Source organism: Micropterus dolomieu, unplaced genomic scaffold, assembly GCF_021292245.1.
Source record: "Micropterus dolomieu isolate WLL.071019.BEF.003 ecotype Adirondacks unplaced genomic scaffold, ASM2129224v1 contig_14697, whole genome shotgun sequence".
NCBI lineage: Eukaryota > Metazoa > Chordata > Actinopteri > Centrarchiformes > Centrarchidae > Micropterus > Micropterus dolomieu.
The window spans coordinates 1-4,208 of NW_025743683.1; positions in this window are offsets into that span (position 1 = coordinate 1).

Sequence of the window (4,208 nt, forward strand, 5' to 3'; positions counted from 1 at the left end):
TTTATTAACAAAAGTAAATGTGTTATTAAATCAGTTTAGTTCTAAGCTTCACTGAGAAGCTCAGAGCTGTTGAACACAGTCTTGATTCAGTAAATGGAGCTACTGTCCACAAGTGTGTTCACATGATAACAAGTGATTGTATAATCGGGGTGAGTTGTTGGTGGTTGGTAAGCCCTGTCTCTTCAAAGGTGATCTCTGGCTTTGGGTGTGAATGTCCTCCTTGATCTTGCTATGGCCGTTCGCCGACTACAGGTTGTTGGATTGAATTGACTTTGACTCCTTTGCAGTCGATGCTGAGAATGGTTTTGGTCTTGATATCTGTTTGCAGATATTCTTTGAGCTTCATCTCTAAGCGTCCTTGATGTGTCCACGATGTAGTGTTTCCCAGTGGTGTCACATGTTACGTCGCTTGAGCGTATCTCATCTGAGATCTTAAGTAGAAGTAGTTAAGTGTTTTGTGGCTGGAAGACACTGGCTAGATGTGTCAGTCTACCTTGTGGGAACCTCATACTTGTTCCTGGGATGCTTCTGGTTGTGCCTGTTGAGTTAGGATTGTCCATCCTGGCCTTACGTCAAGTCAGTATTCGTATTATCCATCATTGTATCTGTTTGCCATGACACTCACACCGGCTGCACCTTCCTCTCTGTATCCTCCTCCTCCTCATTGACGAGATATTATGCTCTGTGTAGGAGGGTTCTCCTCACTGTTGATTCAAGTGGATGTGTTGCTGAGGTTTTCTTAGGGATTCTTTAAACATTTTTTATTGCAACTGTCTACTTATAAAGATGTTATTTAAAACTAACTGCTGGACAGTCACATCTGACAATGTAAAGGTTTTTATGCTTGATGAGCCCCAGCAATGTGTATGTTATATGGTTGATGGGTTTATGTTAAGGGCTTTGTTATTGGTTTGTTGTGCTCACCGCTTAACCAAGGGGTTGTGCTCAGGCAGCTTCCTTCCCCTATTAAATATATGTGTGTGTTATATGTTCTATACGCTGGCTACTATGCTTTATTTTTTTTGGAGGACTTCTTTTGTGTTACCTTGCAATACTTCTCTTCTTCCATCCATCTGTGTCCACTCGGCTGCTCTCAGCACAACGCCCCAGTATGGATCAGCCTTTTAAACTTTGAACCGGGCCTTTCCTCTATACTACAATAACTGGACACAGCTATGGCTCACAAGGAAGGAAGAAGAGAAGCATTGCGAGGGAACGTAAAACATATTGCGAGGTAACACAAAAGCATTGTGAGGTAATGCAAAAGTAGGACTAAAAAAAAAAAATTCCTTTCATTCATTCAAATTAGCTTTATTGGCATGACTGTAACAATATTGCCAAAGCATCATACATACTACGTAAGAATAATCACCCCAATACATTTCATTAAAGAAATTTAAGCATAAAGTAATCTAATCGTATGTGTGTTTGTTTTAATATATAATGAGAGAGAGAGAGAGAGAGCTCTATCTCTCGATATCTAGAGAGAGAGAGAGCTCTATCTCTCGATATCTAGAGAGAGAGAGAGCTCTATCTCTCGATATCTAGAGAGAGAGAGAGCTCTATCTCTCGATATCTAGAGAGAGAGAGAGCTCTATCTATCTCTCGATATCTAGAGAGAGAGAGAGCTCTATCTATCTCTCGAGATCTAGAGAGAGAGAGCTCTATCTATCTCTCGAGATCTAGATCTAGAGAGAGAGAGATCTCTATCTATCTCTCGATATCTAGATCTAGAGAGAGAGAGAGCTCTATCTCTCGATATCTAGAGAGAGAGAGAGCTCTATCTATCTCTCGAGATCTAGAGAGAGAGAGAGCTCTATCTATCTCTCGAGATCTAGAGAGAGAGAGAGCTCTATCTATCTCTCGAGATCTAGAGAGAGAGAGCTCTATCTATCTCTCGATATCTAGATCTAGAGAGAGAGAGAGCTCTATCTAGATCTCTCTCATATCTAGATCATATCTCTATCTAGATCTCGAGATCTAGATATGAAATTAAAATAAAATAAGTAAATAAAATAAGTAAATAAAAACAGTAAGCGTGTGTGTGTGTTTGTTAAAAAAAAATATATATAAAAAATAATTAAATAAGGAGCCAGCATAGTTTCTGAATTTGATTCATTCAGTTTTCATGTTTCCCTGCTCCAACATACCAGATTCATTAAGCTTTGCAGGAGCCTGATTTGCACAACCCATTCATTTGAATCAGGGACAGAGACAAGCAAACCAGGTATATCTAAAATGACTCCTCCCACAATTCAGTGCTTTACGCTGAACATCACGCTCAGTTTACTGGGGCCTTAAGAGTTGAAACTGACAGTGATAAACAAACTTACTGCAATGTACTTTTTGATTGAATATCCTCCAAATTACATCAAAGAATGCTTATAGGAACCCTGTTAATCTTTTTTATTTTTTATTGCCACAAAGCCTAGAAAATATAGATGCTGAAGGAGACGTGTATTCATCTCACATGTTAAGTAGCAAGGGAATATGTGAATAATAAATGTACTGTATATATTGCCATGGTAGCGATGCTATCAAGTAATTCCTATGATGTGAATATAATTTTCAAATATATCGTGATAATAAAACTTATTCCAAACAGATGTTAATGTTCAGTTTTAATTTTTTATTTATTGTAATTAATTAATTTGTATGAAAATGTGTTGTGCAGCATGCCAATTTTTAACATTATATAATGTACTCCCTTTAAATAACTTGGCATTGCTAGCCTTATTTCTATTTCATTGTCTTGTATTTCACCCATACTTTGCTTATTTCTACCTACAAGGACTATGTACTAAGTACTGGCTGCAAAAATATGTACAAAGTAATGAGCTAAAATGGTAATCCAGCGAGACTAAGGTGGTGGACCAGCATCATTTATGAGACCTTGCTGGTGGAACAGCTTCACCAGCAAGACAATGCTGGTCCACCAGCTTAACCAGCATAGACCAGCATGGGAATTATGCTGGTCCATGCTGGTTTTTCCAGCAGGGTGAGCACTTCTCTAGCATACAGTAGTACAGTAAATTCATTTTGAAAGTGTTTGTTTTCCAGTATATGGCATGGCAGCAATGTCCTAACTACACTTTATGACGTTATAACCATGAAACAGAGGAGAAAAGTAAATCTTTATTTAAATGTTGCTATTTTTAATAAATATATATATATATATATATATAAAAAATACATAAATGTAACAACATTTTATGTAGGACTCATTTTAAATAAAGATTTATATATATAACATTACTAATTTAGCCAATTCAAATAAAAATACCATAAAATACTGCACAAGTTCAACAAACTATGTCATAAGCTAATTCAAATTAGCGAACGTTACAGGCATCGTGATCGTCGAACTAACTTAATGCAACACAGAAACTGATCATACATACCTACATCATACATACCTACCTCTGTCGCGTTTTTCTTCCTCTTCTCCTTTTTTTTTTTCTTCCCTGGGCACCAGATGGCTTCGGTCTTTTTGACATAATGACAACTTATCAGTGTCAGTGAATTCGGCCATCCGTCACTCACAATCACACACAGGTAACAGGGTTTTTCTTCGGCGGGGGGGGGGCGGGGGAGATTGATGCGCCACTCAGTCGGACCGGGATTCAGGAAAGCAATGTTGTATTTTTGTCTTTGTGGGACGATCGCTTTTTTTAATCCATAATATTTAAGTTGTATTAGTAATAAAAAAAAATTATTAAAAAAAATAATTTGGGCGCTCGGGCGCCCCAAGGGGTGGGCGGCGCCCTTAGCATTTGCCTATTCCGCCTATGCCCAGGGCCGGCCCTGTTGTTTTCCCATCTCATCACTGCTTTGTGAGTATGCTGACAAGTTACTGGATCAGTTCAATCTGTTTTTAGAGAATGTGTAAATTTAAAAACAGTTTCTTAAAGTGTATCAAAAGTCTGTACCTTGGTTTACAATGGGCTTTAATTATTATATACTTTGCTGTTTACCATAAGCAATTGAATATAATATCTATGGCAACCAACTGTAATGCCTTATGTATCATACCATATTGTTTTACTTACTTTTTTTAATGAAGTTCTGGCAAACACAGCTACCAGTAATTTACTGTAAAGTTGAACTTATTGCAATAAATTCCGTACATGGTTTAGAAGATATGTTTTTTTCATAGTAATTTACTGTAAACAAAGTTACAGTTATCAACTGTAAAATTTACATTTGTC